This window comes from Hetaerina americana, unplaced genomic scaffold, assembly GCF_022747635.1.
Source record: "Hetaerina americana unplaced genomic scaffold, ioHetAmer1.1.p SCAF_5, whole genome shotgun sequence".
Lineage (NCBI taxonomy): Eukaryota > Metazoa > Arthropoda > Insecta > Odonata > Calopterygidae > Hetaerina > Hetaerina americana.
Window position 1 is genome coordinate 70,639,603 of NW_027287095.1, and position 23,206 is coordinate 70,662,808.

Genomic DNA, 23,206 nt, shown 5'->3' on the forward strand with positions numbered 1-23,206 from the left:
GAGACTGCGGGAAGTGGGGCGAGGTAGTATATATTTATATACACACATGTATTTTTTTTATTTTGCCCCGAAGAGGAGCAAAACACTCTTTCGTCTTGGTGATGCGGGGTCCGCTGCGGTGAGGACGACCCGATACGATCCGAACCGATCCGATCCGGCCCGGCACCACCATTCCCTCCACCGCTTCCTCGTATCCGTGACCCCGGTGGCGAGGGGGAAGGCTTGGAGGGGTGGGAAAGATTGAACTTTCTGCAGTAGGGAGGGAGGGAAGGAAGGGGGGGGAGAGGGAGGTTCGTTCCCTGTGACGGAAAGAAGAGATACCCTTCACGTGACGCCGGGTCGGCAGGCAGGGAGGAAGTTCCGATTCGTTGCGAACCGATTCGATTTCGTCCGACTCGATCGGATACGAACAAAAAAAACGCCCCCGGACTTGTTTTGCACGCGACAGGGGGGGACGTGATGTTTTTTTCTCTGTGGGTCACCTCCGAAAGAAACCGGGAGTGAGGACCCCCGCGCGATTCGGGTCGGGGGGTGAGTGCCCACTCCGACGGACACTCGCTCTGGTGACGGAGGCGCCGGGAAGAAGAAAGTGAGGCCAGCAGTCGTTCAAAAAGAAAGAAGAGACAACACCGCAGGAGGTTGGAGTGGCCTCAAGTCGCGGCACGTCCGGAAATCGTACCGTGGATTCGAGGAAGAAGGGACTCAACCACAGTGACACGATCCAAAAGGAAAAAGGAGAATATCAGTGCGCAACCGGGAAGGAAAGAAAAAGAAACAAGGTTCGTTCTTGATGGATGTCCCAGAGATCCTACCATTTGTGTGCGAGAGAGAGAGAGTAGAAAGAGATATGGATTGCATGTGCTCGAGTCCTTGGTGTGTGTGTGTCTATGTGTATCCTTGTGTGTGTGCGCGCTTCCCTGGTTACGGTGGTTGTGATTCCGCCCTCTCTATTCCTCCCAATGCCTCGTGGAGGAGCGCGGGCGCGAGTGGCGGGGAGGGGTTTCGTATGGGAACCGGGGGGATAGACTGGGTTAGCGGGAGGGATGGGGAGGAAGGGAGAGAGGATGAGTGGGGAGAGATGCGTGGGAGAGGTCAGGTGTTGATTTCCGAGGAGTTTGAAAAATGTAGCAGGTGGTAGTTGCGGGCAGCGAGCTCCTCGTGGCCTCGTGGCCCGAGTGGAGAGAGTCTCCTTCCCACTAGAACTTTTTCTCCCAGTGCATCCCGTTCTCTCTCACTCTCTCTAGATCTCTTCTCTTTCGGTCCCTCTGACAATGAGTCGTCCTCGTATAAAGTGCGATAGAGAATGGGGTAAAGGGATGAGAACCTCACCTTGACTAAGGAGGCTCACGACCTTTCATTTTTCACGTTATTTTTTTTTGCTCCACTTTGGCGATCGTCCTGAAAATGGCTCATCGCCTCCGTCTTGAATGTCTCTCTCATCTTCGCACACGATAGAGCCTTAAAAACTTCGGCGACAGCCTTGACGATTTGCGGGGTGATTTGTTAAACTTGTCGATTTAGCACGGCTTAAACCCTACATCCGACACCCCCCTAACCCTCCATTTCGCCTCACCCCCCCCCTCACGTACGCGTACTCCCGTCCCCTCGCTCCTCTACCGCCTCGATATTTCCATCGGTAGAGATACACACGGTGGGCGAGGAACGGCTTTCTCTCAAGTCGATATTTTTATCCCTTTCGAGTATTTATTGTTTCCTTCCATAAAAGAGCAGTTAGTGGAGCGGAGGTGTTGTGGGGGTCACCGCGCCCGACAATTGGTGTTCCATTCCCTGCGTCGAGAACTCGTGAACCTTTTTGTATCGAAGTTCATCCGGGCATCCGTTGGATAGGGACGGCTAATTGTTCGGACGTGCATCTCGTTCACGGATCGCAGTCGTGCAATCCATGCTCTACATTTGGGTTACATGGGAGTTTCGGAAGAGGGCATCCCTGTTTTGTTACCTGCTACTGTGTCCATTTGGAGCGACGGCATGAACCCTAGCGATGCAATCGATAAAGTGAAATCTATAGACTGCAAAATAAAAAAATATTTTTGAATAATCGTGCTAGTTTTCAAGTACTAATGGTTATTTTCACGGAACTGAGCAATCAAGTTTTTTCTCTCAGTTTCAACAATTTTGGTTCTCAGGAAAAAATAAAAAATTGCGCCACTATCTGTAACGAAGAGTATTGGATGACGCTTTCTCATTTCGTTCCGCAATTGAATATTTGCAACGAACACGCATGAGCTATTCAATTAAGATTTCCAGATAAAGGGAGATGACATAAGTTATCATAGGCATTGTTTGAACAAAGAATTCTATTCATTTTAAAATTGAATGGACCTACTGTGGATATGAATATATAATATACATATATTCTTTTATTTTAAAATGAACGTGATACTGCTGGTTTAGTGGGAATTTTTCTCTAGTTTCTACCCAGTACCCAAAATTCCTATTCATCAGTAAGTAAATCGCTTTTGCGTTATCCTAATATTGTGACTGAATACATGCCCTACACATATCATATCTACCGTATTAGTCGTCAAAGGAGCAACAATGGTTCATTATTTCGGTCTTATTTACAACTGTTTAAAACTGGAAATTCCTAAATTTTCGTCAAACTATCACTCTCAAATTTCACAACATCAGTTGGCCTTTTCGCCCAGAAATCATGTGGTATGCATCGCCAAGAAATCGGCGCCTTAATTCCAAGGACAGAGGTTATCTTGTTTGTTTCTTGCCGCGCTTTACGCCCAAGTATTTCTCCTCCGAAATAGGTATACACACAAACACACACACACACACACACACACATACATATATATATATATATATATATATATATATATATATATAGTAAATTGGACAGCAACAAACAATATAGATACATATAAAAAGATCACGCACACGTTATTTCTTGATCATTTCGACGGAATTCCGCTCCGTCTACATCTTCCGATGAAGACAGAGCGGAATTCCGTCGAAATGATCAAGAAATAACTTGTGAGTGATCTTTTTATGTGTATCTAAATTGTTTGCTGATGTCCAATTTATAATTCAACACTTCCGTGTTACGTCGACGAAATCATCTATATATATCTGTGTGTGAGTGTGTGTTTATGCTTTATATATAATATGCATATGTGTATGTATATATACACATATACATACACACACACACACACACACAAATATATATATATATATATATATACATATATATATATATACACACACACAGAGCCTCTGCTATCCATTCGCGTCTCTCCCCTTGATGTCTAACCCATGTTCCGTCATCGCCCGATCCCCTTGTATCTGTTCGACCCAGCCACTCTCACCCAAACCACCCACGGCCTTTCCAATAACCCGTTCGCCCGAAAATCGATACTTAATTACTTCTTCGGAGATTCCCGGGTCTTTTATACGCTGTGGATCTTGGCACCGTTTGCTTTTACGGACGAAGGGGGTGAGGTATACATTTTTATCTGCTCCTGAACATGTGTTCGTATCATCACGGGTGACTCGAGACGATAAAAGGGATCCAGGGCCGTGAAAAAATACCGTTCCTCGTAAACCCGAAACGAGTCCTGGAGGCCTCGCTTTTCTGCGAGTGAGCCAGCCAGCCCATCGCACCGACGCACAATGCCCCTTGTACCTCTCCCGCGGCTAAATCGTCCCGCGGTTTCTCAAACAGGATGCGCCTACGGTGTTGCAGCACAGAATCTAAAAGGGCGACGGCGCGCGACTTTCCCTTCCCTTACTAAACATCCCCTTCGTTTAGTGCGCATTTCCATTTCCAGCACGTTCCACACCGTCATAAACACTGCCAGTAGTTGGAAATTCGGGAATTGATTTTCTGCAGCCCACCACACCGCGTCCCTTTATCCGTCAGCCAGATCGGCTACAGCAATGAATTTGATTTATTCCAAAGGGAGCGGAGAAAACGAGGAACAAAAACGGAAAGGTGTCGGGAGTGGCGGGTGACCTCGAGGGGATAATCTGAAGTGAGGTCAGCATAAAATTGTTTCGTTTAGCATTCAGTTATAAAGAAGGCAACGCAAATCTTCTTCTCATCCTGTATTCTCATCTTTACTCGATTATTTGTTATTGCTTTCCATTTTTTGGTCGTCACCTGTTGTTCTCCGACTTTATACACAGTTAAATGTTTCCTCCTTATGAATCACGAGGGCTGTATAGTGGCAGAGGGTTAAATCATCATACATTATTAGCACCATTCAATATCCACCTAATTTATCGTTTTCGTCACATATTAAAATTTCTTTCATTCAATTTAGTCAATTTTTGCTTTCGTACATGCTTCGTGTTAGGAAAAAAAGTGCTTATAATTCGGCTTATGTGCAAAGAACATGCTTTTACGATTTCAAGATTTATGAACCACCATTTATATGAGAAAAATATATCTGCATTTGTAATTTTTTACGTCATGGTTATATTCCTTTTAAATCAAGGCAGAGGACAGAACTTTTCACTTGCAGGGCTCTCAGTTTTTCCAAATATCTCGGTTATAATATCGTGAGAAGCAGTGATTTTCGTTTGCACTGGTGCCTACTTTGATACCCTATCGGATAAAACCGAGCTTGACATAGTATAAAGTACCATTAATATCAGTGTAACCACCAAATTAGGGTTATGTTGATGTGGCGTGCGCCTTCGCTCTTAAAAATCCCCATTCAGTTCCTCGTATATTCTAATTGAAAATCCAATCGTAATAACATCAGATGTTCCCAACCCCATACAAACCGCAAGTGGAAAAGTCTTCCTCACCGCCTTACTCAATCCTGGTGCTTAACTCGGCTGGGGAGCAGTTAAGAGCTCGCTCAGCTAGTACAAAGCTTGGGTAGATCGGTCTCGTATCAAATTTATGCATCGTTATCAGTAGATATATGGTATAGCCTATATACTGTCGTGATACGCCGACTGAGTTCTGAATTCAAATATTTTTTCCTAAAAATCCCTCTACTTCATTATATCTAACGGAAAGGAGGTGAATGACGAGATATATTGGTAGCTTCAAAGAGATATTTCCATAGTAATTATACGAGTAATTATCCTTAAATAATAATAGCTGAAACCTAGCGTACTTACTGAAGTTTTTAACAATTTATTTAAATTGTCACTGGTCAAGTCATCATATATATTTGGGTGATACCGAAGCTTGATTCTGGTCAGACTCGTCTCGTTTCACACATTTCACTTGGCGACAAAGCCAAGAACACATTTAAAATACTACGACCCGAGCGCAACGGTCTCCAAATCAGGATGCACATAATTCGCAGTCAAGCATGATATATTCCTCAGTGTTCCGAGAGACTTAATTATAACACAATATGTGTTAAAATTAACTTAGCGTAAAACTGAGTGAAAACATTGTAAATAGCCTGAAATTTACGTGTAATTACATTGGGTGCATATCATTGACGGTGATGCGGAAATTTTTAAAATTAATTTATGAGGTGAGGGCTTGTAATCGTAAGAGATGAATGTTTGGTACATACTTTGAGACGTTACGGCACTGATTCCTCATCTCCGCGTCAAGTAGATTGTAGGATTTCTTCTTTGGCGATTAACGCAGCACGTTGAAACTGCATGGCCGGTAGTCACCTTACAAACTGTGAAAATTAATGAATTATTTACTTCACCAGGAAATGAATGGGATAAGTTTTGGTAAAAATTTGTAAATTATCATAACTCTAATTATCAACGGTTTCCCGTAATATGGCTATTATTTTTTTGTAAATTACACTTCTCTTAAATATCTCCATGTGGCAGTTATATTCAAGACTGCAACAGAATATTTCCAGCGCCATCAACTGATTCAGTGCATTGCAGAAGACGTAGATGTATCGAGTTTTGCCAAGGGAAGCGTGGTGAGTCATTGATGTGGAAGTCTCCCGCATGCGTGCTAACAGCTACCCCCTATTGCCCTTAGTCTCACTGATAAATCGTGCTAAGCAAGCAAACCGTGGCCAAGAAATGGAGCTGGAAGAGATTAGAGAGACGAATTTGGCATTTTGCAGCGTCTACTTGACCAAATATGGACATGTTGGAGCGTGATTTGATTTATTGAAATATGATGTCAATGAACTATCGCTTAAAGAATCAAGAGTTAAACTTTCATTATTTTTACTGAGAATTAGATCCGGGATCAATCTGAAATTTCCTCCGTAAAATTCGGTTGGAACCTAAGGGAAGGAAGGAATTCAGCAAAGAATCCAACCCGTTCAAATTCACGTTATCCAAATATCGGATCCCGCTGAAATGTCTTATCTCGCATGGCAACGTTCACGCGCTTGGTCGCTGCGTTGCTCTAAGAAATTTACCAACACCGAGAAGATTTAGTCAACGCTACCATGGGAACCGTGAAAATACGGAAACTTCGACGGAGAATCTTGGTCTCCGGGGTGGTTGAGAAACCCAGGCAAGGACTTATCCTGTTTACGCTAAGACTAGCATGCGCTATTTGCTTCCCTCTGCGCGGGACGGGTTTTCTTGGCTTAGAGCTCGCCAAACATTGTTCCAATTAGTGATTTTTTTTCCGCGAGGAAACTAAGGATCTGAGCTACGCAAGGCACGCTCCTATTTCACCGTGAGGGATCGTTCCTCCGCTTTCTTCTTTCTTTTTGAGTGCCACTTGGAAAGACGAATGGAGGGGGTGGAGGAAGGGAGAAATTGGTTCCGGATTTGACTCTCCGATTCGAAAGTTCAATAAATCATTGTTGAGTGACAAGAGGGGAGCTAATTATAGTCTGCAAGCCCTAACTAACGTGAGTGGTTTCCAAAATGTGGACTGCAACGATGGCGCTGAGTATCAGTTTGTGGAGATTCACTGAAAGATGTCGAAAACTATGTGATGAATTGCGAAACCGAAATCCGCTAGGCTTTTGAAAGGGCCCATTTTCATCCTAGAGGAATAACAATTCAAGCCTACACCGCCACATCACACCCTATAACCCTCCGCATGAACGTATCAGCCAACTATCATTTATAAGCCACTTGTAGGTAAACGGAATCGTCCATGTATCAATTTTGAGGTATTCCAAAACTTGGTGGAGCTGGTTATTAAATCCCCACTTGATAATAAATAAATTTGCACAAAATAAAGTAAGACTTCTTTTTATGACACCACTTATATTTTTATATAATAATCATTATTAGTGTTTTTTTGAATGTCTAGTTCACGCAGATAGTAATTTGCATCCTGATATCATCGACAAAATTCGTATACCCAGTTATATAACCACCTAGTTTGTTGGGTGACACGGCATTATATACTTATTAGGTCGCTAGTACAATTAACGAAATTTAAGCTATAAATACAATAAAATAAAGAGAGAGGATTTGCCCTAAAAAGTTGACATCGTTCATTCAATAAATATAGTATTGCAAGCGTAAGACTTGAATTTAACATTTTATTCAACAAAACTTTCCTTCGATTTGCATCTCAAGTTTATTCCTAATGTAGTGTTTGGTAAAGACAACTTTACTAGCAAAACACATCAGTTATTTACGATTTTGGATAGAAAACGGCATAAAAGCGTCTGAGGTGGGTAATCAATCATTATTGCACTTAATCCAGGCTTTGTTTTGATCACGAGCTGCGAGACCTGAAAGAATGAGAATTAAAACCCGTTTTTTGTTTTGGGTAATTTTCAAATTGATTGTATTAAGTCATCGTGATACAAATATTTACCCCTTTTCACAGCCTTCCTCTTTTTCTGAGGGTAATGAAGAAATATTTGCATGTCTCTTTTTAGGAATAAATTTGATCCACTTAAGGATAAAGGTCAGCAATGGCGAGAAAAATATGATTAAGCTCGAATTTCACGAGCGCTAAAATACAGTCAGAGAATCAATCAGTTCCATGAAATGAAATTCTAGTGATTAGGTCGGTAATTTCTTGATCCAAACCCGATTTTCCTACAAAAGAGATTTGGAGAAATCGTACTCAATTAAGTTCGAATAAGAGGTATTAACTACTTTCTTGAGAGCCGCCAAAGATGGGAATCCCTACACGATAAAATAATTCTTGCCTGACACTCCTCCTCTGATACCTACTCTAAAAAGTCAATGACATGAAACACATTTACATGGAGTGATCAAAAGTAGAGTGTCTAGTGTGAACACTGAAAATTTACTCAAGAGTGATTTTAGAATAGAATTTATTCCTGGATTCAAGCAGTTATCATAATTTTTCCTGAGCTAGATGTGAGAAAAAGTGCGAAATTTTGCCGAATTCGAGTAGTAGTAGTAGTTTTTAGGGGAGGCGACCGACAGCTAAGGTCATTTGCGCCATAGGGGATGGACAGGAAAGGATAAAGGGTGGAGAGAAACCCGGCGTCGGCATTAGCCTACTCTTTACGAAAGGCGCCAAGCGGTTTTAACGTCCCATCCGACGGACGGCGTACTCACTCAAAGTGCCCTCCACAAAGCACCTCAAGTAGGGATCGAGATACCTCTGAAAATTATTCAACACCGCCGGGATTTGAACCCGCGCCCTCAGGGTGGGAAGCCAGTACGTTAGCCCCTGCACCATCTCGTTTCCCCCGAATTCGAAGTGGACAGCATTAGTCAGAGAAGTCTCCGATAATATGTGTTTCATTAGTCTATCTAATGGTTCTTAATATTAACTTAAGGACTAATTATTAACTTAAGTAATTACTTCAACTGTTAAGGGCATAAATTATTGTATGCAAAACTGCATAGATAAAAGAAAAAAATATCCTGGGCTTTCGAAGATGTTTTTCTTAAAACTGTTACAGATATCAGATTACTATATGTACAAGATTCTCCAGTATTTTGAAGGATCATTTACAAACACACACACACACATATATATATATATATACTAATATACATATACATATATGTATATATATACAGGTATATATATACTAATATACATATACATATATGTATATATACATATATATATATATATATATATATATATTCACACAACTATGTACGTACATGTAATTATGTACAAATACTACCTGTTAACCTCTTTATTATTATAATGTTTTATTTTATGTTTTGATAGAAAATTCCACAAAATTTGTGTAACTTTGTTCATGATAACAATTCGTAGTTTCAGCATATTCATTCAATGAATGTTGCAAATTAAATGCAAAACATTTTCAATTAATAACAGCATCCTGCTTGAAGCTTACTATCGGACTAAGACTAGATTATCTTGAATAGTGGTAGGGTATTTTATGATTTAGGTCAATCCACAACAATTCTGATCTAAATCTTCCATTAGACCTAGCTCCTTCGGTGGAAAGCCTGGGCATCGCTAGCAGGCACCGAGCAGAGTATCTCTCACGTGCCACCCGCATACAAACAGACAACAGAGACCCTGAAAAATCCCAGAAAACACCGAGCACCAGCGGTAACCGTAGCCGGCCACACGCCTCTTCATTGGGCAAGAATAACAAAGCCCCGAATGGCAGGTCTCCGAGATCGTTTCTTCCGAGGAGAATACGAAATCAGATAAGGAATGTAGATAACGAGAAATCTCTGGCGCTTTTTGTGAAGGTAGTATTTGTAGAGCCTCAGCGACTGTGTTCTGGCTGGTTTCTTTCGGAATTTTCCTGCCCGCCTATTCTCCCCCTCTGCCTATTCTTCTCCCTCCCCCCCCCCGCCCTCCACCTCCACCACCGGGATAGAGTCCCGACGTATCCCGTAAGACACTTCACGCTAGCTAGAAGGAGTCTTACTCTCCTTCGTACTAAAATTCGTATTGAGGAAATGGCAAAGCGTTCATTTTTTACGTTTCACTTCAGAATTTACGAGAGAAAAAGCGTAAGATTCCCTCCTGCAATTTTGAAATACCTCTTACACGAAATAACTCGTGCCACTCCTCAATATACACGCCGATATTGATTTTCAGTCGCACTCCAACATCGTGGTGGCGTGGTCTCTTAGTCAACGGCCAACACAAAAGTGTTGAATATTTTAGCACTTTCGTAAAATAGCGCAGGAGCATTTAAAGTTTCAAGTTTTGTCAGCGTAAAAAAATGTAAATATAATGTGACAAAGATGGGAAAATGCACCTAGTTAGCAGTAAATTATTTTAGCCAAATAATCAAAATTTGATGTGCTATTTTTGTAATAAAAAAAAAGTTCTTTGCTTTAGAAAATTAGACTTTTTACACTGTCAGATGATTTAGGTGATAATCTCAACATAGTATCATTGATGAAAATTACAAATAAAATATAACAAATTCTCTGTGATAAAGCTAATTTTAAATAGATCTCATTAAAATTTCATGAAGCTTCACAGTGGCTTCAGGAAATGGACTTTTCGATTAAATATAAATATATTGGGGTGACTGTTGTGAAATATTTTTAGAAGGGGTCTCATAATGTGTAAAAACATGAGCAAACAATAATGAAAATTATGCCCGTGTAATTATAATATTTGTGAATTTTCATTTGGACCTAATTAACAGGGAAGGGAACATTTACAACCAATTCAGTTACCGATAGATCGAATCCCCTGGAGAAATTTTCATTTGCGACAGAGAGAAAGCTAAACATAGGGCAATCCGAGTCGTTTAAAATTACGGTAAAGTCAAGTGAAATTCAATGATTAAAAACAATATAATTAGGAATAATTTTATCTAACTTTGGACTTCAATTTCTGAATGTTCTCAGGGACTTGGGATCAAATCAGTTTTTTTATTATTCAGCGCTTATTTTTCTTTCCAAATATCCATAAAAAAAGTTAACATTAACTTTTATTTGAAAATGTAAAATTATTTCAATCACAATCTCCTATTCTAATTTCTTTCCTATACCCTAATTCTTTTCATCAGTTTTCTTTTCAATGATATTCTTGACCTTCAAAATAACGCAGATTTCAGAAGTTTATAAAGATTGAAATGTAATCAAAATAGACGCATTTAGGTTCCGAACAATGATTTTTACCAAAGAGTAAAAGCAACAAGATTAATAACAATTTTTAAATTTATATGTTTATATGCGCCGTACATGTGTGTGTTTGTGTGGAGCATGGGCAAAAATTCACATTAACAATAACCTTGGAAAGATACCCAGTCATGTGCTGTCAATAAACATAATTCTCTACGCGTGAACGATTATTTGTGGTAAAAGAAGTTGAGGAAACTATATTTTTATGAGCATAATGCTAATTATGCTTATAGCCCGTTTCCTATTTCAAAAAAGAAAAAAAACTCGAATATTCGATAATTTTGCCGATAATTTCGATCATTTGTGAGCACCACAAATCCTGAAATAGCAGTTTATAACGGACAACGGTTTTTAATATGAAAACAAATGAGACCAAAGAAGAGCGGCTGTGGCGCGACATGACTGCATTGGTTAGTTAGTGGCGATGCGCTCAATAAATCTGTTGCATAGCGACCAAATAAACCCCGAAGTTGGCAGAAAGCGTGTGTGTGTGTGAACCGTGAGTGGATAAACCGTGGCAATCATGGATTAGCCGTTTATTAGGTGAGAACGAAAAACAACCACAATGCTGGAAACACGAAATCCGATAATACGCAAAAATTGGATATCCCACGTCAAAAAAGCTGGATTTAAAGCTTAATCCTCGGAGCACACCTTCTCAAAGGGTGGCAAGATGGTAATTTTTCCCACAACACGATTACACGGCTGTCAAAAAAGTGGAATCTCCGCGGAAACCAAAACTGCCATAGGTAGTGTTCGGCAATAGATCAGCCCTTCTGGTTGAAAGGGAATGTTTTGATGCAGTTGACGTTGATGGCAGAGAAAAAAAGAGGCTTATAGTGCAGGGCTATACTATATCACTGTACCAACAAACCACCTCATAAATTCATGACTATTGCCCAAAACACAACCCCAAATAGAGTGCTCCCATGAATTCACTTTCCACTACATTCTGGTTTTATCGAGGCTCCTGGGGTTACATAGACGGCGCGCTTTGTCGGCGACTTTCTTTTCAAGCATGTAGCCTCTCTTTGGCTAATGCGAATGCTCACTAAATGGTTTGGGGCATTTGCCACTACGGTGGAATTCGTGTGTTTTCTAAAAACCTCAGTGTAATTTTTGTGAAAAAATACTCTTCCGGTATGGTTTTTGCGCAGGAATTATAATTTGGTACGACTATTGAAATTTTTCGGTAGGTTTCAATGTGTATGAACTTCTCTATTTATCTCATTATATTCATCTCATCTTCTTCAGAATTAAAACACTTCCTTACGTTACAAAGAGGTGATAATCTGGATTTCATAATTTTATTCCTTGAACATTTTCCACTAGGGTTTATTGTTACTTCCGTTACTCTATATTCAAATTTCAATAAAAATTTGAAGAGAAATTAAATGGCAGGCTCACCGCATCAAGTAGGAAGCACGAATTTGTTATCAGACACGAATTTGGACATTGAGGAGAAAATTAAAAGGACAGTTTATCATAATCAAATAAATTACATAGTCAAATGAAAACGCTTTATTTGCATACTTTAACCTTTTTCTACACCCGCGGGTAGGTGTTCTTGCGTTTGCAGACACAGCTAGGTTTAGCGTGGGAATCCAAACTCGAAAAACTCTCGATATCAATAATTGAACAAAGTCAGCAAGGTAGGATTTTATTTTATACTCAGCGCACGCTGAGAGTGGGTACATAGCATTAAACAGAGGGTGACCGAATGAAAGGATAAAGTCCAATACTCGCATGGATACACGTCAACCCCCTCCAATCCACCCCATTAAGTGTGTGCGTGTGTGTGTGTGTGGTGCCATTTCCCCGTTTGCGCGCTCCACGCTGCTCTTTTGGTGGGAAAAGGCAAATTGGACAGCGCGTCCCAGGACGGTCGACGCGGATCCCTGCCTCGCTCTTTATTTACCCCGGCGTCTCTGACCTCTTGGGCACCGAAGTTCCATAAAGTTTTAAAAGGTCACTCTCCTCTCCCTCTCGGAACTAGTGCCGCAACCACTTTGAACTGGGAGCGTAAGGGACTGGCGGCCCGGAGAGTTTGCACACCGAGCCGCAGCCCGAGCCATGCGATAGCCTTTGTTACTGGAAAAGCCCATCGAAGAGGATATCTTTCCTCCATCCCTCCCTTTCCCCCCCCCCGCCCCATTCACCCGCGTCCTTCCGCCCCCGGCTTCGTTTCCCCCGAAACGCCGAGCCGAAGCGGCGGGGAAGAACGTGAGCTGGACTTTAAAGCGGCCTTTGCAAACCGCCTACTTAAATTTCATCCGAGGAAACCTCTCGAGTTAATAGTTGAGCGGTGTACGACGGAATGCTGCGGCTTGCCAAAACTTGACTGGCAGGTCATAAAATTTCCACGTGGTAAATAATAAGTGAACATTAACGAGGATTAGCCTTAGTGTTTTAAAACCGGTTACTTTTATGCACGCGGTATAAGTTGCATTTTTCGCCACGTATTTGGCCCTGCAAGGTTTAAAGTGCACTCACTATTGATCACTCAAAAATGACCGTGCCAAAATGACTCAAACAAATAACAAAAATGACTCAAAGATGCACTATGAAATCACCGGTACTATTCCTACGCCCGTGATTTGTAGCCACCTAGTCTACTGGGTCAAAAATATCGGTGTGGGGACTTAATTAGGGCACGAGGTTGTTGGCATTATTATTTTTAGTATTTTTAGCCTTCATATCAAAGGTAGGATTATGATGGACCCTGAAACCGAGTAAGCAGTATCGTCTTCTCACGAACGAAGCACTTCCAATACACTGTTTATCATATATCAGCTACATTATAATAAATCATTCTTCAGTCCCAAACACTTTCTACAGCCTTTCAAACTTTCCAAAATACCAATTTTTCCTTCCGCTAGACCATTTCCTCTACATCCTTCCTTATATCATAGACTTCGGCATGATGTTTCCCCTCAATATATCTTCTCTCCACTTTTCCTGCCCTCTGCAGATTTCTCCCGATAATTTTCTTTCGCGTTAGGCTTTCTATCACTCCATTTTATTAACCACATAGTGCTTCTTCTTCATCCATCTTCCTTCTCCAGCCTTTTTCTAAAAATTCCAATGTATGAGGTACACTAATGGCTTATTCGCCGCATTTTAATAATAGCGTCAAGAGTTTTGATCTGAAGTCCTTTTGAAGAAAGCTTTCCTAAATTCTGAACTTAATTGTTAATTTTCCATGTACATGTGAAAACGCGACGAATAGGTAGGCAGAATAGTACTGTGTCAAGAAATGAAATTCATTTAATTAAAGTAAACAATTAGACAATTTGGAAATATGATACATATTACAGGGACATGGTAGTTCAGTGGGCAAGCCGTTGTACTGCTGGCCTGGGTTTGATTCTTCGACATCTCTGGATACTCTAAACTCAACCCAATATGTATGATTCTTCAGGTACTAGATTTCCTAGGAAACCATAGGTGGCACAGGGAAAAGAAAATGCCCAACTATCCAGATATGAGAATTTACACGCCGTTTGATTTAGCCCTAGACGAAGTTCTACCCCCAGCTATCAAGCCACCTTCGAATTGATAACTTTAATTGGATATATGCTACATTTAGGTTTCTGTTACATTTAAACTTCACCATTTCTAATGAATCATATCGAAACTGCGATTGTAGGTATCATATAACTTAAACTAAGTAAGATATCCTGCAATAATTTTGAATGACATCCCGTCCATTCTGCGACATCCAAATACTACTTTAACCCCATTACAATTTTGTTTTTACATGCCCAATTTGAATATTAAAGTTAATATAATTTATTCAATCCGTACACAGGATGTACAAATTACCATGAAGTTACATTTAAAGAGTAGATGATCATGGTAGTCCACCAGATCTACCAGCTCAGCAGGTGGTGCACGATATTTATAATAAGGTCTTTCACAATGTACAATTAAAAAGAAAAACGATTATTATATTAAATGCAATAAATTAGGCCCATATTAAGACCTTCGGTAGGATACGGATCGCCGTGCGACTATTAGATTTGGAATCATGGCAAAGAATGTTTTTCTTGTGTTCGCGTGTGTGTGTCCCTGACGAATATTTTCTGCCATTCCGCAATCCCGCCAGGCGAAGCGGCATGTTCGGCGCACTTTTTAATGGAGGTGGGCAGGCGGCGAGGCTGAATGAGTTACGCCTTTTCATTTTTACTGCTGGCGTGCGCACTTGTGCGCGAGGGCCCACCAATCCAACGGACATTCCGACGGAAAACCTGACCGCGTAACACCGATTCGGACGTTTTGAGCGTGTTATTCAGAATAAGCTGGCTTGTCATCCCTGCCTCTGTCCTACCTCCCCAACGCTCCCAATCCTTCACCCCCCCCCCGCCCGCAGTTCGCCCTTTTACCTCCGTCCCCAATCCCCTTCCCTCCCTCGCAAACCCCCGAGGAAGACAAACGCCGCGACATCACAGACGGATCGTTTGCATCGAACAGCGGTGAAGAGCAACACACGGATTTCACTCTTAATATCTCTTCTCCACTCCCACTACCTCACTCTCCACCTTACCCTCCCATGCTCCGGCCGCCCGCCCCGGCACTGGGGGACGAACCCCGCCACACGACCGACGACCCGCGTCGGGCGACGGGGCGATTATGTCGGGGAAGAATTCCACGCGTCCACACGGGCCCGCGAGTGCGTCTATCTCTCTCTCCCCCTCCTCCCCCTCCTTCTCTCCTCCGAAGCCCATATGATCTCTGTCCCTACAGTCGTCGACTATTTCTCCCTCCCTCGAGGGAGTGAGAGAGAGGGAGGGGGAAAATGGGGGAGAAAGAAGAAGGGAGACGGGAGGAGATATTGTGAAGATTGCCAAGTGGGATACGGAGTGCGGGGCGGAGCGGGAAAAGAGGAGGGAAAGCCACGGAGGTTTGGGCGGGGGAAGGAGGAATAGGAGACGTGAGGTTGGAGAAACGTTGCCGGGAGGGGGAAGAAGGGGTTGTGGGGGGGGGGGGGGGTTTGAGGGAATGGAAGTAGCAGAAAGAAATTGGGGGGTGGGGGACCGCAGGGTGGTGGTTGGATCGGGCAGCCGGGAATTGGTGTGCGGGCAGGAGACCGGCGGAATGGGCGCATTGTTCCAAAGCGGGCATTTTGAGGAGAGAGATAGAGAGAGAGAATGAAAAAGAAAGAGTGGACGGATGGAGAGAATGAGTGAGAGAATGAAGATTGAGAGAGGAGTTTCAGGTCGGGTGAGGGTGGGTGACGGGGGGTGGGGGGTGCACTGGTCCGCAAGGACACGCGCGATATTTTCACGGTGCATTTGATACCCCTCTTTTGTGCGAACCTTTCCTACCTTCCCTCTTTCTCCCCACGCCCATTGCTATCTTTCATCCCACCCTCCACACCCCCAGACGTCACGTCGTACTCCAGACACCGCTCTCGTTGCCGAGTCGTCCTTTTTTTTTGAGCCAAAAAAAAACAGAAAATCTCCTCCTCCCCATAGTGAGAAAAAAAAATGAAGAAAACCCTTTATCCCTCCCTTGGCGGTGGCAGTCGTCGTTCGTTTCGCTTTTGTTTCTTCTTCTATTTTTTGTTCTTCTTTTTAAACTCCGTCGCATTCGATTCCCTTTGGAGCGCTCCCGTTCGGCCGCTCGGATGGATTCGGCAGCGTGGAATCGTCCCACGGAATTGGTGCCCCATTAGTTGATTGGCGTTATCAAGTTCGCTTTGAGCCCGCATGGTTCCACGTCGGGGAGGAATTATTGCGCGGCTCGCGCGCTCCGTTTGGTCCGCCTGTGCCGTGCGTGATGATCACGTTCCGGGCGCGAAGGGGAAAAGAATGCGCCCGAGGGTTATTCCTGTGTGCGCCTCCCCGACCCCATCCCACCCAAAATTAAATACACTGGGTGGAAGGTGTCTCCTTCTTTTTTTTCCTGGTAACCCGGGAGAGGAAAAAGGGGATAACTAATCAACTCATTCAGGAGACATGTTCCGATTCCTGCAGACCGTATTCATCTCAACATTTATTCCTCTCCGTTCCAGGTCATCACGGATTAGGATTGATTTTTTTATCGGTCCTTTAAGATTTCTTGCTCTCCGTAAACCTCATCATGTAATTCTTATTCCTGGCCCTAGCCTTTACTATCAGTTCGCTTCTTGTAATCAATCTTAGCCTTCATCCTTGATTCTTCCCTCCTAAAGTAAACTTCCCTTACGCTATTCAGGGAGCATTTGTGTCCCTTAGGTTGAATAATTACTTTTCCTTCTCTTCTTGTCATTCTCCTCCACAGAATTCTCTCATCAGCCATTCTCCGAAGGTCTTCTTCATTTATTATCCGTCAACCCATTTTTTCATTATTTCATCCTTCTCACTACAGTTTGATCGCTATAATTTTCATTTTAATTCTGCCGTCATGGCCAACGCCCTACAGAAATGGATATTTCGGATGTATGTTTCTATGGACATCCAGACAGTTGTAATTTATATTTTTCTGCTCCTTCTGATATATAACATTTTCCCCTGCTTTCTCTAACCTACTAGGTTCCTCTGTTCACGACATTAAAAAAATGATTAATGACTTATGATGTTGTTTTATTCAGGTTAGAGAAAATGCCCTAAAAGAGCGCTGAGCATTTATCTAAGAATTGCTCTATGGAGATAGATCATAATTTTTTTAAATTGAACAATGAATTGTAAAGGCTTTAATTTCATGTATTGTTGGTATCTTGATGGATAATGGAAATTCGGTACAAGTTTCATCGATTTGACAAAGGTATTGCGTCAGCGGCAGCCGCTTTAAGTTAGCATGTTCAGTTCGACTACGCCTACTTCAGATGACGAAAGACGCTTTCCACGAAGGTGCTTTTTCACATTAGAGAACCGAAAAAAGCCCCAAGGAGCTTGGTATGGACTAAAAAGAGGAAGAGTAACACACTTTACATTGATTTTGCGAAATAATCGCGATTTCGCGGAGAGCTTCGAAGAACCCACCGCCCACAAATGCGTCTCGTATTCTCGTCGGAATTTTTGTTGTCAAATTTAGGTGGTACACAATATAATTTTCTGTAATTCGGATATTGATTTTAACGTTATTCGACGTATACCTTCACAATGGTGTAAGCGGTGCTTGCTTTTACTTCATTAGTAACAGTTATTGGAGTTCTGGGTCCACCTTCCTTTGAAATTGATTGCCTCCTCTCGTTGAACATATTCAACTGTATTCTAACTATTAATCAGTGAAAAAGAGACTAACTAACAATAAGCCTTACTTAGCATTAAATAGACCTCGGTCAACGATTTTATTCAGACAAAAGCAACATTTCTACACAGTGTCGCGGGTTACCTCCATCGTTGGCGTAGGCGAACTAAACGTGTTTCAAAGCGCAACGACTACCGATAACACAATACTGGAGCCAAATGAATAGGAATCGCACCATACGTACATTAAAAATTAACATAACAATATTAAATGACTTTAAAATTGTTAAATTTAATTATTTGAGTGAAAATACATAAGCATTTCTCATTGAACGCTCCTAGTAGCTATGACAATTGGCAGGCAATGGGAAGCCGTCACTTCAGTTCTCCAGTCGAGAACCCTATACGTCGACTTTTTATTAGCCCAGAGAAAGTTGCTTTAGGGTCCATACATTTAGGCCACGATGCTACTCTGCCCGTAAGGGCATGCATTTGAAGGAAACAACTAAAGTGATCCTCGAAACTAACTTGGTCCTATTAGGGCATATTGGAGTGCCATTAAGAGCGTATAATTGTTTTAATTCATGTTTAGTTCAAGAAATAGAGTGCAAGAACACTTTAAATTAACAATAAGGTACGGTGTTATAATGTCTTGCTAAAGTGAAAGCTAACGTAAACCTTAAGTTAAATATACTTCACACTTGCAAGCTTCACTTCGTGGACTTGTTTGATGTCCATAGTAAAAGAATTCGTAATTTTGCAGATAAAAATTAGCTTAATTATCGCTAGTGCAGTCAGTCCAAAACCGACAATTTAAGCACCCCTTAACATTTGTAATGGAATAACTACGTTTAGCATGGTCACAAATAATAGCAAGAAGGCTGATTAGTTAATAAAAATCGGATATGCCGCCAATCTCCAAATTAAGTACATTTACGCTGTAACTAACTTTTAGGAATGAAAAATGAACAAAATAACTTTAAATTTCACAATGATCACGAAATGAGTTAAATTACTGAAGAGCGATGCCTCGTACACTAAGTACATTAAACTGGAACTAAGACCATCATACTGACAAAATTAAACAATGGATATAATTTCATCAAATTGAGGTATCACGAGAAGAGCTATTATATTGCATGTGTAATTAATTTTTATTGTTTTATTTTATTTGACGTTATTTCCCCCTATCCTCGAATACTGTATTAAAATGACACTTGGCGCTACATAGATAACACTTTCCTAGATCGAGCGTTAGCCATATTACTTCTACTGCTACTAGGGGAGCTATGGTCGCTACATAGACTCATTAAAATGTACCCACGCAACACCTCTCTTTACGAGTCAACTCACAGAAAACCCACTAATAAAATAGAGCATGTTCTAATTATCATTCGGGTGAATAGGATGAAGTCCCACGCGGAACATTTTGAAAAATTTATATGCGCTAAAAATTCTTTAAATGCAAGAAAATCGACTTCTAATGCGAATTAAAATGCAACAAGTAGAACGGCCGCATTAACTGCTATCACGATGGCATGATCTTCCATATGAATTTCCATTTTGAATTCTGGGGCCAACCACCTAATCACTGAAATCGGTGACCTACCGGGAGCGGGCGCTCCTTTTCCATCCGTGACGTCAGGCGAGCCCCGTTTGAGCAACGGCTCCCTCCCTAGTGATCACTACGCCGCTCCTGCTTAAGTCATCACCGACTCTCGTTAAATGTCGTAAGCAGAATGGGAGTTCAACTGAGCCGGAGTTTTGCCGTCGAGGAGGGTAAATGAGCGCACGGAACTCTCCATTTTTCCTCATCAACTAAATGAACGCATATAATGGAACAATTTCCGAATGAACGCCCATAGTCGACTGAAAGCACCGTACTCTGCGCCCTATTCCACTAACTTGGCTCTTGACTTTAGACGCGCTATACTCTAAGCAGTACTTCAAATGAGCGTTGATTGTGGAAAATTCACTCCAATTTTTGGAGGGAAAAGATTCATTCCTGAAATTTCTAAAGGTAGAGAATGTATAAACGTTTCTTTCAAGAATCGGGTCGATGTGATTTTTTGGTTTCTTTTGGGCGGTTAGAGGCCCTTGCCCCTAAAATAGTTTCGTCGAGAAACCCTTAAAAGATGGATGGATTGATCTTTATGACCAGCTTGCAATTTCATCGGGTGTGCACTAAAAGGGTAACTATATCGTAGGCATCACACCGCTTCCCGTCACAAAACAGGCTTTGCTAGCGATTTATTTTGATGGAAACCACAAAATGCGAAAAATTCCGCTGAAAATTTGCGCTGTCATGTATGACTAAAATAACATTGGAATAGAGCTGAAATTATATATCTCACGAGCAAATTGATCGGAGTCCACACGATGCGGGTCGGCATAAAAAACAGCACCGGTATCGCAAGAGCTGAATTAGTTAGGTGCAAAAATTTGTGACATCCAGCTTGACTGATGAATTCTCTCTATTTAAATGCTTCTGAAATTTAAATCTATTATTTTTGGCAAAAACCACGAGGGAAAAATTCAATTAAGATTATTAAAGTTGACTTAAATGTACTTGCTTACACTGGCAATATACGTTCCCATGAAAGCCCGCAAGACTAGAGCGGTGTGCAACAAGGGGTGTAACCACACCAGTCGGTTGTGAATTGCTACGGTCACGCACCGAACACATAAGACCTCATTAATATTATTATTATTGGTAATCTTCCATTAAATTTAAGCTTGGAATGGCAGAAACTGATAATAGCTCAAATTCTTAGGTTCGCTCAAAAAGACAAAACCTAACATCCCGCACTAAATTAAACTATTATCCAATACCGAATATTTCCTGTCTTCATTCCATCTAACATGCTTATTTTATTCCTCCACCCATTACTCACTCACCTAACAGCCTCTTTTCTAGTAGCACAGTCTTCAACATCCCATCACCAATCAAAACGCTCTGCATCCATATTTCCTGCCTCCTCTGGATTTGTGTCGCAAATCTCCTCTCCTACCCCATCATGATCGTTTGTTTCCCCATCGTACATTTTATCTTTCAATCCTTCTCAACACCCATAACTCAAAATCCTTTAATCTACGCCTCATCTAGCTTTCAAGAGCATGTTTCCGTACTTTTTAAAACCACGGTTCATACCTACTTTTCACGATTATTTTCTTAACATCCTTGATAAATGTCCCGGCCATCAACTCCCTCCTTGTGAAAGCTTCTTAGCCTTACCGACCTCTACTACTGATGTAAAAACCAACTTGATCTTTTATGACCAACACAATCCCAAGGTAGATACATTCTTCCATCTACTCTAATTTTTGCCGTCCCATTTTAGCATTTAATGTAGACTTTCTCCTTTTTGGAAACATAACCTTTGTGTTTTTAGCATTGCCCTTCATCCCATATCGAAAACACTGTTTTTTAATGCACTCAGCAATGATTGTAACCACTTGGTTGACTGGATAACTAAAGCGTGATGGTTAGTCAACCGAAAATCTGATTTTTTGACTTCTCAACCGACTTTCTTTCCTACTCTAATTTTCCCATGCCTCTTTCACCATTTCCTCCACATATGGCGATAATGGACACCCCTGCCTTGCACTTCTTCCTGACACTGCCCATCCGGACTTTCCATCCACCACTCACACCTAAGCAATTTGAGACATGTAAAGGTAGCAGATGATCCACCTGTCCCTCCAATCTACTCCTATTTTCTGTAATTAACGAATTATATCTCATTCACTCTAAAAAATGCCTTTTCGATATCTAAGAAATAGGCAAATAGGTCCTGATTGTATTCTATGTTCCTCTCGAGTGGTGATCTCATTTCTGAAACAGCTTCATGCCTGTCTCTCCCTTTTCTGAACCCAAACTGATCACCCCCTAGGTAATCATTTTTCCATATCACAATCAGCTTTTGAGCCACTTTAGCTGCGTGCGATATCACATTTATTGTTCTGTGGTCCTCACACATGGCTGTCCATTTTTGGGAGGGGAACTACTACGTATGTGTGTATCTGCCGAAATATTCCTGCCAATTCCCACCATTGTATACGCTACGAAATATGATTAACCCATAAGAACTCTTCCTCCCACGTTTTCCTAACCTTTAAGTAGTTCCGCGGGAATTTTATCTGCTCCCAAGGCCTTGATTTCGATTCCCGCAGAAGTCTTTAGATATTGCCATAAAGTAATCCCGGGCCTAATTTATTCTCATATAAGTCATATTCTATTTCTGTCTAAGATTCCAAGCGTAATGTCTTTGGCATGCGTATTTTCTCCGAGCATTCTTTTCATCACTCCTGGATTTTTCCTGGCTCAGTTAGTAATTGTCCTGACTTATCTTCGACTGTTTTCATGGATTTCCCTTCTTACAGCCTATCAGCGTTTTCACTTTCCTATGCATTGCACCAATTTCGCTCTTTGTCAACTTTTAATATACTCGCCTTTCTAATTTTACCATGCTTCTTTCGCCCTTTTAGTTTCTCGCCTTAGTTTGATATCTTTTTATACTTTCTCCTACCCAATTCTGTTTTTACATTCTTCTCTTTCTTTCTCTCGTCTGTATTCCTAATTTACTCGTCTATAATCCACGATCTCCTCATTCTGTTCCAATTTCATTTTACATTTTCTTACAGTTTCGTTTGAAGGTTTCAATACCCCTTTTTTATTCCTTCCCATCTTTTATCGATTGTACCCGTCTCTTTGTCCTCACTCTTAATTTTTTCCACGGCCGTCTGGTACGCCTTCCTTCTTCTTCCAGATCAAGCTTTAACATTTCATTTCTTCATCCGTCTTCCTTATTTTATCCTCTTGACTTTGACTTCATGCTTCATCAGTACAAAATCATGATCCGCACCCGCATACACTCTCGGAAAACTGTACTGTTGAATCAAGCTGTTCCTAAATCTGTCAGACAATAATATAGTCTAACTGGTATCTCTTCTAGTCCCCGAGCATTTACCGTGGATATCATTTATGGTTTTTAATCAAGCGTTCGATATATGATTACACTCTGTCTCTTTAAGAATTCTACTGTTGTCTCTTCGCAGTCACTCATTGTTCCTAA

At 41.4% G+C, this 23,206-nt stretch overlaps 1 protein-coding gene across 1 annotated transcript in view; it reads left to right on the top strand.

Moving 5' to 3' along the window:
- Positions 1-295: 295 nt before the first annotated feature.
- sand (potassium two pore domain channel sandman) overlaps positions 296-23,206 on the top strand; it is a 67,645-nt gene continuing 44,734 nt past the window's right edge. The window contains exon 1 of the mRNA XM_071592526.1: positions 296-779. The gene's annotated coding sequence lies outside the window, so the exon portion shown is untranslated. The remainder of the gene's footprint in view (positions 780-23,206) is intronic.